Source organism: Spea bombifrons, chromosome 4 (assembly GCF_027358695.1).
Source record: "Spea bombifrons isolate aSpeBom1 chromosome 4, aSpeBom1.2.pri, whole genome shotgun sequence".
In the NCBI taxonomy this organism is placed as follows: domain Eukaryota; kingdom Metazoa; phylum Chordata; class Amphibia; order Anura; family Pelobatidae; genus Spea; species Spea bombifrons.
Window position 1 is genome coordinate 7,014,286 of NC_071090.1, and position 12,494 is coordinate 7,026,779.

Here is a 12,494-nt window from a genome sequence, read left to right on the forward strand (position 1 = left end):
TTGGATCAAGAAGCTCTAAAATATTAATGTTATTTAATACAGTAAGGGAATTTAACTGTAATGTTTTGTCTGGAAGTGGAACAGCACCTTTAATAATGTATTTCATAGTGCAACATAAATAAAATGTAATGTAACTTGCGTATCTAAGTGACAGTATCGTGCTCTGTATCAAATGTCACATAAAGTGAACACTATAACAGATCCTGATTTCTCTATAATTATAACACAAGTCCCAAAAGGTAAAGGGACAGCTTATTAAAGTACTTTTATGAGTACTTTAATATGCATTCTTTGACCCCTTAACGACCAGCGACGTGCCAGGCATGTCACGCAAAAACAGTCGGTTAGCGACCAATGACGTGCCTGGCACGTCATGGCATTAAACCAGCTTAGAAAGCGGTCTAAAATGGAGTTTCCATTTAAAAAGATAACAAAAAATAGGCCACAGAGTACATGACAGAACACGTTCTAAGCAAACGAAACATGTATTGTTAGAGCAAATAAAAAATATAATTTGTAAACTGCCAAGAGGTTTATATAAAAAAAGAATAAACCATTTTCATTTTTTTCAATATTTTTTTCCCAAAAATTTGTTTAAATTTCTCTTCACTCGATAAAAAAAAACATTTCCATAAAATTCCATAAAATTGTGTACTTTTTTCTTATGTTAACAGAAACGACTTTGTTATTCTTGACTTTAACCACTGGGTGGAGTTTAATATTGTTGTTTGACTTGTACCAAATAACAAAAGTTTTTTCAAACAAGATAAAAACGTACCCTTTATACCTTGTGTTTGATAAGCAGGAAGCTGATGTATGACCTAAGCTTATCAAAATATGTCTGTTTTATGATGGCTTGGCACAAGATGAAAAGGAAGCGTGTCTTCTCCATTGGCCCCGTAACGAAAAAGATCTGCGACATGAATGTGTCCTATAGTCTAAATGCCCACAAAAAGAAACATTAGAAATATGTTGAATCACATGTATACGTCACATACCTACATTATTGTGGACATTTCATCATGTGGCTTTTGACCTATTTATAGCTATTTATCTGACAGAGTAGGACATTTAGAATATATTGTTCAGTTACACGATTTAATTTATAAAAATTATAAATACATCTTGTCCCTCTATACATGCTTTGTGACATTTCGAGCAAAAGGACACTGCGATACATTCTAAGCGCCTAGAAAAGAAGAACATCATGGGAGGAAAGAGGGTCGGATGGGCTTAAGGCCCTAAGGGTATGACTTTGGAGGTATGAACATTTTAGTTGGGCTACATGAATCAGTGGTATGGATGAATAAGTGTAATGGAATCAAAAGTCACTGTTGAAGTATCTGCATCTATTGAGACCATTGTAAATTCCCTGGATGCTGGCAACTTTGGGTGGTCCACTGGTCATGTGATGTCCATTACCATCATCCTGCGTTGTGTTGACTTTTGTCCCCACTTGCCCACCGATGCTCATTAAGGTCTGCGGCCAGCCAAGAAGTGCTCATAGCTGGTCTCATGCCAGGCTATAGTGAAAGACAGATGTCCTTCCTTGCCGAGCTGTCTCTAAAGAAATTGGGTTATCAACCTGGAATTCTTCTGTTGAAAATATAGTTTGCAAGTATGTAATAAGCTTAAAGCACCTTCAGGTACAACGCGTTCTCCATTTGTGGATGGACCTCAGTTTCCAAACTTGCTGGTTTCTTCTACAAGGCCATTTAACCAATCACGATGCTATCCTTTGTTATTTGAAATTAGAGCTGAATGATGATTCTGAGGCGCGGGTCAATTCTCTGTCAGAGTAAGGGTTAATGTCCATCAAGCCTGTCCTCAAAATACCCCATATTATTTGAACCCTGTTGGCGTATTAGATGAAGCGGCAAATTAAGCATCTTACAGCATGTCTCAAATAGTTGGCAACACATTGAAAAAGTGCTAAGCAACTGGAAACACTGGAATTCAAACCTTTCTGCCTTTCTATGGGGGCAAGGAAACTTTGATCATTTATGTAGGGGCCACAGAAGTTGAAGAATCCCCTATGCTTACAAAAATGAAGCACATCTGTTTTGCAGGTTGTCCAGTTTAGTCGTTGTTGTTTACCAACTTACTAGCTGACCTATACTGGTGGCAATGTTTTCTCCAAAGCAGTGGTTGCCAGGTTGTAGGCCAATGACCCATGGGACGTGGGTCAATTCCATGGGCTCTGTGTGCAGACCTTTTACTGCTGACTTGTTATATGTTTCTTTAATTTATTCGACAGCATTATAAAGTGTACTTAATGTAAGCTGGCCTTAAGACAGAATATTCATACCAGCGCAGTGCATCACTGCCATGGATCCATGCACTCACTCATCAGGTGGTTACATCTTGCCATTACCCTCACAGAGGTTTGCACTCCAGTGTTGAGGAGGTTAAATACACAAAAAAGTGCTTACTTTCAAAAGATTTAGAGGTTAAATTAGTAACATAGAATTCGACGGAAGATTAAAACCATTTGGCCCCATCTAGTCTGTTCATTTTTCCTGATGTAAAGACTCAGACCTTACTCAGTCTTTGGTCTCGTCTTAGATTAACACAGACAGACATCAGTTTGCCTATACTCCGACAGGAAGAGACAAGTTTAGGGTTTTTGCTGTGCTTTTGCATTGGTTACTGGGAAGCTGCCTGCACTCTGTATTTCATTTCAATGTAACAGTGCTAGCTAAGTGCACTGTTAAATTGTATCTGCCATTGAGGACCCATCAATACTGACTCCTGCTGTGGGAGAGGAGGCAAGAAGCTGAGCTGCTTCCTGGACACTATTTGAGAGGTTATGGCTGAGAGTGTGTCTGGTGCGGTCAGGGGCCTGGCCATCATAATGGTTTTATGGACAACAGCTAAAATGTTTGGTTTACGAGAGAAAGAAACGCAGAGAGGAGAAAGAGAGACATGAAAAACGGGACCAAGGAGAGACAATGTGAGGCGAAGGAAGAGAGAAAGTAGGGGAGAGAAAGGAAAGCATTTTAACTGGCTGAGAGTGAAGACATTTGGAGCCACAAGCAGCTGCATCAGAATTTTTTTTTTAAATGTTTCAACTACATCTTAAAAAAAAAGGAAACTCTTCGCACTTTTAGTGCTTCTGACATGGCTTCCCATGGAATATCCACTAACAGGACTGGGTCAACCCCAGTATACACACATACTCAACCTTCCTACCGGGCGTCAATGTGAAAATGCAAAAGATCACTTCTTTCCCCATCCCAAGCAGGATACTGCCCATTCCTCCACATACACTGTGCTCCACGGCCCTGCTAAGCGTAGTAATCAGCTGCATTCACTCGCCAAAAGCCTGCCCAGTCCCACCTCTGCTGAATACAGGTTCTCATGGCCGACGACCTGGACATAGAGAAGTCCATTTAAAGATTTACCTTCACTCCAGGACTACCCAGGTGAAACATGGACAGGTGGCAACTCTAGAGTTGAGTACAGCCTTCTCTAAAAAAAAAAACCTGTTACTATTTGGGCCATGCATATATTGAAAGGTATGAATTTAGTGAAGTGCTGGAAAAAATTGAATGAATAAAGAACAGATCGTGTAGCACACAACAGGCCAAGCAAATTTGCACTTTGGATTTTATACAGAGAATCCCAGTTTAACGGTTTCCAATCTGGATTGCTCACCTGTCGCAAATAACTACTGTTAATCCATCTGATATAGATTGTTCTACTTTGAAACAGGTTCCAAAAAATCTTATAGTTTACCGATGTTCTGGCAGGTATTTCAAGATTATGCTCATTCCCACCCTTGAATTTTAGCAATGATTTTTTACAGTAGCCAAATGCAATTAAAAAAAAAAAGTATAAATCTGTTTTTCAGACTCAAGGGGTCATCAGTCTTTAAAAAATAGCTTTTGTTTAATTCCTGTATATTCCTCTGTTGTCTGCCAGCTGAAAAAATACCAAATGCTCGATTTTTCCTCGACAGTTTGGATCACTTTCCTGTTTTGCTGAAGGGAGAATTGGCAGTGTCCCCTAATTCGCAAACCATATTTTTTGCCTGGAGACCCAGCTAAGGATTAGAACAATACAGCAGCTAACGATGATGAAATCGATGCATTATAGAAATACTGGGTGTGGGGGGGGGGCATCTGGCTAGGAGACATCAAACGATTAATCCAGAGCCAGGATAAGCCACGTCTTTTCTCTCGTTCATTTTTTTTCTGATGCTATTTAAGCAGCAGGGAAAAACCCTAATAAAAGTTTAATAATAATAATAAGGGTAAATTAAGATGTGATCAGATCATAGCAAATCTGTTGTGCTATTATGACAGGGGCCACCTGTCCGGGAAGAAAATTATAGTCCAGGTGGAGATGCAGGTAAAACTCTCTCCATTAAGAGACATGGCTTAACAACGGCCCCGCTTGCGGCTTTCATAGCTACATTTTTTATATCAGTGTAATTGTTTTGGAGATCTTTGACCTCTTAAGGAGATATTTGACATGTTGTGGAGATATTCTGATCTGAAGCCCTTTACTGTCTTCTCAGCCCACCTCTAGAAAGTTGTTGACAACCACCCTGGAATAAATGAATGGTGTGGAATAATCAGGGAGATCCTGATAACATAAAGTTGGCTGCTCCCATGGTCTACACGTACGTTGCTTACATTAAAAATAGCATTAACTACGTTTATTTAACGTTCTGTAAATTGCAGGTTTGGACTGATCCACTTAGCAGAACTTTTAGGCTATGCCCTGGGCTCTTGATCTGATCTCCACCCCTTGTCACCTACTTTTTACACATTCTCCAAGAATACCCACACCTTTATCTTGGAGACAGTTATGTATTTATGTTTTCTGATGAAGTACAAGCACCTGCTCCATTTCCATATCTTCATGTGCCTGTCACTTCCACCCCAGGCATCAAGATAGATCCCAACATTGTCTAAAGGGCAGCTCTTCCCTGTGTGCTAGGCTGAGATGCACCATGACGGAAAATATTTTGCAGAATTTTGTGTGATTTGGAGTGAATGTAATGATTTCTAACGTAAATATCTGGAATTTACTCAAAAGCGCCTACAATCCATCCACTGATTTGCCCAGGATATCTAATGTGGCTTTTTCTTCTTAAACATCTAATAACTAAATAATTTTAGGGCCGGTTCTCCTTTTTTAAATAATTCCCTCTTGTATGTAGCTCGAGCAGGGTATGACCTGACCAATTGTTTCCAAGAGATCTCCTGTGTTACGATTTTCCCAGGAAATATTAAACCAGGTTCTGTGACAAATAGCAGTTCAGCCCTGTCTGCCCCAGACCTCTGCCAATTTGGAATCACGAGGGTGTATAATTGGCAAAAAGGTAAAATGAGTGACACAGAAAAAAAAATCCTAATGCAGAAAAAATACAGGAGTCACACAGTGATCCTATGTAATTGATCTTGATGGTATGCAATGGTAAATAGTATATCTCATAGCGCATTCTGAAATCATATATGTATAAGTCAAGGCTAGAATCTTTTCACCCAGGTAGCAAGCAATGCTGAGTCGTTTTACTTGCACTAGAACACTTCCATCACACATTACACCTATCACACATAACATTTCACTCCCATCACACCTATTACATATCACTCCCATTGCACATATCACATTACTCCCTCATATGTCTCACCTCCCACCTGACATCCTTAACTTACCCGGAGACCTTTTTTAAAGCTGTCTCTGTGACTGGGCCAGTCCAAGACCCCCTCTTTTAGAAATAACACTATTTTAGTGTTTACCATATTGTTAAAGTACTTTTTGTATGCATACTTTTTATTCAGTGCCTCCAGTGCATGCTAGGTATTGCGTACGCAGCTCATAACTGTCAACGGTCCAGAATTTTCCAGGATTAGTAGCCCTATGTTCTTCTTATTGTCAGGCTGCGTGCAATGTTGCGTGACCCCATGCTGCTAATCTCGAGTCGTAGGCTCTGGACAAGGTAAAGCTGTAGGAGTGATTGATATTGTCAGATGTGCAGATGTGATGTCCTGACATGTGGAGTGAGGTGTATTGGTACAGTTAGGATGTTTTAATGTGAGTGCTTATTAGTGAGTGTATGTTAGTGTGAGTGTTAGAGTGCGTAGGTGTAAGCATGCTAGTGTATGTGTGTGAGATTAGATGTCTATGTGTAAGCATGTATATTTAACTTTGAGTGAGTATGTGTGTTAATGTACAAGTGTGTGTGCTACAATGTATATTAGTTACCAGGGAGGCAAATGGCCTGGGCCAGAATCCATCTGCAAGCGACCAGTTTATTGGGACAATTTAGTGTGCACAGTAACTTGAATCGGGTATAGCACATGCAGGAAAAGGGTAGGAGATTGTGTTTTGTAAACAGAATGCCCAATGATGTCATGCTGCTACCTAACATATCGTGAGTAGCAAGATGTGTTATGTCATGCACACACAAATACCATTCATTTTGTTTATTTCTTTTCTTTGGTAGAAGCTCAAATGTTCTCGGGAGAAATAGGGCGTAGATGAGTGAATACTTAGGTGGCATTTTTTACCACACAAGGCAGCAGTGAGATCTTTTCTAAGAAACGAAAAAAAAATTAAACAATTACCTTAAAAAATTATTCTCGTTTGAAATTTAAAGGGGTAACAGTCTCATTCATATACAGCAGTTAATTTCGAGCATAATAATTTCAAATAAAAATAAAGGTCTGTATTAAGTTATTTTTGTTCTTTCAGCTGGAATGTGAGTGTCTCGGTCACATAAAAGACCTGGACAATTGTAGTGGTTACTTTTTCCAAAACAAGCTTTTTTTCTTGAACGTTAGACTTGACTAATTGACATTTTTTTGTAAATCGCTCCGTTTTAAGACCTTGCGGCCAAAGCAGGATCTACATCCACGATTGTCGGGTAAACTTTTGTTGTTTTTGTTAGCTTAGCAGAAACAATTTGGGTAATTCACCGCTGTGACTTGTAACCACGGATATCTGATAAAAAATGCACTTTGAAATGCAATTTGGCGAGTGACACCGTTATAAATGCCAGAAACACAAAAGGAGCAATTCAAAATATTGGCAACCTCGTATCATCCAATGTTGTTAGTGTCGGGAAACCAACCGCTATGCCCAATTTATGTAGGTGAAAACAATTCAGTTGGCAGAGTACAACTGTGCAATGTTTGTGACCTCATGAACTTTAGGTTCCAGCTTCTGGGTAGTCAACAAGTAAAAGCAATGGGATGCAGATATAGCTATACAGGCTTGTGATGTACCTTTTACAATGTATGACAGTATCAATGACTAACATTCTATAGCTTGGAATCACCCCTTTGTATCATGAGGTGTGGTTAGCAGGGCCACCAAAGAATTCTTGCTACATTTACAGTATGTAATTGTGTGGCCTCTTATTTATTATTTACCGTATTTTCCGGCGTATAAGACGACTTTTTAACCCGTGAAAATCTAATCAAAAGTCGGGGGTCGTCTTATACGCCGGGTACTGAAACTTACCGAGCCGGACTGGAGAATCACGAATCTCTAGGGGAGGGTCAAGCGGAGAAGCCACCTCCCCTGGGCCGGTCTTCAGGGCCGCGCCGAGGTAGGTGCAAGATCATGATCTCCCCAACTAGCCCTGATCAGCAGGGCTGGTTGGGGAGATCATGACCTCTGCTTCCATGTTCCCTAATCACTTCGTGCCGGCTATTGATACCGAGCGCGGGGATGACGTCAGTGATGAGGGAGCAGTAAAGCAGAGATCTGAAATGACAGACCTCACGCTCCCACAACTGGATGGAAGATAGAAGATGAGAAAGGTAAGAGATGGGGAGAAAGGGGTGTAAGTGCAGTGTATGTGTATATATGTTGGTGTGAGATGGTCAGTGTATGTGTATGGTCAGGTGTGTGTAAGAGCAGTGTAGGTATTTGTGTGTTTGTAAGCTGGTGTGTGTGTATATATATATATATATATATAATATATATATATATAATATATATATGTGTGTGTAAAGGCAGGGGTGTGTGGTGAGGGCAGTGTATAAATCTGTATGTATGGACATGCATATGTGTGTAAAGGAAGGGGTGTGTGAGGGCAGTGTATGTCTATACATGTGTGTGTGGACAGGCATATGTTAGGGAGAGCTGACCCACCCAATCCAAGCAGGCTTTGTATACAACAACCAGCCAATCACCGGTAAGGTACATCGCTTGCCGTGATTGGCTGGTTATTGTATACTGGGTAGGGGGGTAGTCTTATACGGCGACTATAGCCCAAACTCTATATTTTAACTGGAATATTTGGGGGTCGTCTTATACGCCGGAAAATACGGTATGTTAACTGAATGAGACTTTGTGACTTTTAGGGCTGTGGAACACTATGATAAACAAACATTCTGAGCATCCTAGAAAAGAGGGACATTCAGAAGTAAAATGGGATTTGGGTCGTAAAGAGGGACACTCACCGTGGTATGTCTCAGGGTCATGGGAAGAATAGACAAGTTCTAAAGGCCACATTGTCTAATTCCTCCACTCTACAATGATTGTACAGAATTGCTGTTAGCAATCACACTCCTATCATGCTAGGTCAGCCAGTACATGCTGGAATCTGGGTATGTCTGGGCATGATAGGATTGTAATTATATATATAATATTGTTATTTAATTTTTTGTTTTCTCATTTTGGTGTGTTACTTACTTTGAATAAAAGTGTTTTGTTTTTTTTTAAAGGTGTGTGTGGGGGGGTAATTTTCCGTTTCGGTGAATGATGAATTTTCGGTTTCGGTCCAGAATTTTCATTTTGGTGCATCCTGTATATACTAAGCCAGACACTGAAGTGGTAGGCCTACACCACATCAATGTTTGGCTTAGTATATAGTGATAGGGGTTATGCTGCATTATTGCCAATGTCTGGCTCAATGTATAGTGATGTATGGTGTTATGCTGTACCATCATCAATGTGTGCCTCAGTATATAACGATAACAGTTATGCTGTACCACCGTCAATGTTTGCCTGAGTATATAAAGGTAACAGTTATGCTGTAGCCCCATCAATGTCTGTCTCAGTATATAATTATAGCAGTTATGCAGTTATGCTGTACCTCCGTATATAATGATAGCAGTTATGCTGCACCCCAGTCAATGTGTGCTTGAATATATAATGATAGCAGTTATGCTGTACCCCAGTCAATGTCTGCCTCAGTATATTATGATAGCAGTTATGCTGTATCACCGTCAATGTCTACCTCAGTATATAGTCATAGGTGTTATGCTGTACCACTGTCAATGTGTGCCTCAGTATATAGTGATGGGTGTTATGATGTATCCCCATCAATGTTTGCCTCAGTATATAGTGACAGGTGTTATCCTATACCACCGTCACTGTTTGCCTCAGTATATAACAATAACAGTTATGCTGTACCACCATCAATGTTTGCCTGAGTATATAATCATAACAGTTATGCTGTAGCCCCCTCAATGTTTGCCTCAGTATATAATGATAGCAGTTATGCTGTACCCCCGTCAATGTCTGCCTCAGTATATAATTATAGCAGTTATGCTGTACCACCGTCAATGTCTGCCTCAGTATATAGTGATAGGTGTTATGCTGTACCACCATCAATGTTTGCCTCAGTATATAATGATAGCAGTTCTGCTGTACCCCTGTCAATGTGTGCCTCAGTATATAATAATAGAAGTTATGCTGTACCCGCGTCAATGTGTGCCTCAGTATATAATGATAGCAGTTCTGCTGTATCCCTGTCAATGTGTGACTCAGTATATAATGATAGCAGTTATGCTGTAGCCCCGTCAATGTTTGCCTCAGTATATAATGATAGCAGTTATGCTGTACCCAGTCAATGTGTGCCCCAGTATATAATGATAGCAGTTATGCTGTACCACCGTCAATGTCTGCCTCAGTATATAGTGATAGGTGTTATACTGTACCAACCGTCAATGTCTGTCTCAGTATATTATGATAGCAGTTATGTGGAACCCCGTCAATATGTGCCTTCGTATATAATGATAGCAGTTATGCTGTACCCCAGTCAATGTGTGCTTGAATATATAATGATAGCAGTTATGCTGTACCCCAGTCAATGTCTGCCTCAGTATATAATGATAGCAGTTATGCTGTATCACCGTCAATGTCTACCTCAGTATATAGTCATATGTGTTATGCTGTACCACTGTCAATGTGTGCCTCAGTATATAGTGATGGGTGTTATGATGTATCCCCATCAATGTTTGCCTCAGTATATAGTGACAGGTGTTATCCTATACCACCGTCAATGTTTGCTTCAGTATATAATCATAACAGTTATGCTGTACCACCATCAATGTTTGCCTGAGTATATAATGATAACAGTTATGCTGTAGCCCCGTCAATGTTTGCCTCAGTATATAATGATAGCAGTTATGCTGTACCCCCGTCAATGTCTGCCTCAGTATATAATTATAGCAGTTATGCTGTACCCCCGTCAATGTGTGCCTCAGTATATAATGATAACAGTTATGCTGTACCACCGTCAATGTCTGCCTCAGTATATAGTGATAGGAGTTATGCTGTACCACCATCAATGTTTGCCTCAGTATATAATGATAGCAGTTGTGCTGTACCCCTGTCAATGTGTGCCTCAGTATATAATAATAGCAGTTATGCTGTACCCGCGTCAATGTGTGCCTCAGTATATAATGATAGCAGTTCTGCTGTATCCCTGTCAACGTGTGACTCAGTATATAATGATAGCAGTTATGCTGTACCACCGTCAATGTCTGCCTCAGGATATAGTGATAGGTGTTATGCTGTACCAACCATCAATGTCTGTCTCAGTATATTATGATAGCAGTTATGCTGTACCCCCGTCAATATGTGCCTCCGTATATAATGATAGCAGTTATGCTGTACCCCAGTCAATATGTGCTTGAATATATAATGATAGCAGTTATGCTGTACCCCAGTCAATGTCTGCCTCAGTATATAATGATAGCAGTTATGCTGTATCACCGTCAATGTCTACCTCAGTATATAGTCATAGGTGTTATGCTGTACCACTGTCAATGTGTGCCTCAGTATATAGTGATGGGTGTTATGATGTATCCCCATCAATGTTTGCCTCAGTATATAGTGACAGGTGTTATCCTATACCACCGTCAATGTTTGCCTCAGTATATAACAATAACAGTTATGCTGTACCACCATCAATGTTTGCCTGAGTATATAATGATAACAGTTATGCTGTAGCCCCGTCAATGTTTGCCTCAGTATGTAATGATAGCAGTTGTACCCCATCAATGTGTGCCTCAGTATATAATGATAGCAGTTATGCTGTACCCCAGTCAATGTGTGCCTCAGTATATGATAGCAGTTATGCTGTACCACCGTCATTATCTGCCTCAGTATATAGTGATAGGTGTTATGCTGTACCATCAATGTCTGTCTCAGTATATAATTATAGCAGTAATGCTGTACCCCCATCAATATGTGCCTCCGTTTATAATGATAGCAGTTATGCTGTACCCCAGTCAATGTGTGCCTCAGTATATAGTGACAGGTGTTATCCTATACCACCGTCAATGTTTGCCTCAGTATATAACAATAACAGTTATGCTGTACCACCATCAATGTTTGCCTGAGTATCTAATGATAACAGTTATGCTGTAGCCCCGTCAATGTTTGCCTCAGTCTTCATTAGCCTTAATCACTTTCTGGAAATATCAGTCCTGAAGGTCACACTAGTATTTTTACCTTGAAATTGAACTACAGTCACATGAATCAGATTGAAATGTATAGAGTAACCACAGAAAGAAATGAATATTGGAGGTAATACGGTAGTCGTATCTCACCTTGCTCTTAGGTGGCCATATGTGGAACTGCAGGTTTAACAACTAAATAGTTCAGCAAAGTATCTCCTTTGACTAGTTTATTACTTGTTGCTACATACCTAGTGAGGTGAGGGCCAAACTTGTGCCTTTTCATACTGACCATCAAAGAAGTTATGATTTAAATTCTACATATTTTGAAAAACCCTTGACCAGTTTTCTAAATAGGAAATAATAAAATGTAGGATTATGCTGGAATTTAAGTCATACAAGTGATAGTTACTCTTTATTGTGTTGGCAGAAGTTACTTTAATGAATTGGGGGTTTTACTCTATATGATAATGGAAAAAAGTAACGTCCAACCGTAAAAATTCTGACACTTATTCTTATGAAAGCTGGTGGTATCATTTAATATAATTTTCTTACATGGGGGATTATGACTTTAATCAAGGCAAGTATATTTTTACTTTTGCTACTATCAGCTAGTAGTTCCCATTTTGGGTTCTGGTTTTTCAATTCCTTAGACAATTTAATGTCATTTGCAAAAATGGAAAGTTTTCCCTTTAAACTCATTTCAATGTGTCTAATAAATTAGGAATTGGCCCAGTACCAAGTCTTGAAGTATTCGGCTAACAATTTAAGTCCAAATTGAAACAGATCCATTTCCAACAATTATTCTTTAAAACCGTTCCCCAGCCAAATTTTAAGCTT